This window comes from Pteropus alecto, unplaced genomic scaffold (assembly GCF_000325575.1).
Source record: "Pteropus alecto unplaced genomic scaffold, ASM32557v1 scaffold447, whole genome shotgun sequence".
Classification (NCBI taxonomy): Eukaryota; Metazoa; Chordata; class Mammalia; order Chiroptera; family Pteropodidae; genus Pteropus; species Pteropus alecto.
This window is the reverse complement of record NW_006440214.1, coordinates 856,474-856,891: the sequence shown is the minus strand read 5'-3', so window position 1 is coordinate 856,891 and position 418 is coordinate 856,474.

The window sequence follows — 418 nt, the reverse complement described above, 5'->3', positions numbered from 1 at the left end:
GCTTCAGACGCGAACCCGCACCGAACCGAACTGGGTTGCGGGAACCCGCCTCAGATGGACCCGGAACCTGACGAAACCGGCACCAGACGGACCCGGAACCCGACGGAACCGGGGCGCGGGGACCCGCCTCAGACCAGAACCAGCACCAGACAGAACCGGGGTGCAGGAACTCGCCTCAGACTCGAACTAGCACCAGACTGAACCAGGACGCGAGAACCGGCCTCAGACCCAGAACCTGACGGATCCGGCACCAGATGGACCCGGAACCTGACGGAACCGGGCCGCGGGGACCCGCCTCAGACCCGAATCCAGAACCTGATGGAACCGGTGCATGGGAAACCGCCTCAGACCGGAACCAGCACCAAACAGAACCCGGATGCAGGAACCTGCCTCAGAGGGACCCGGAACCGGAACCAGC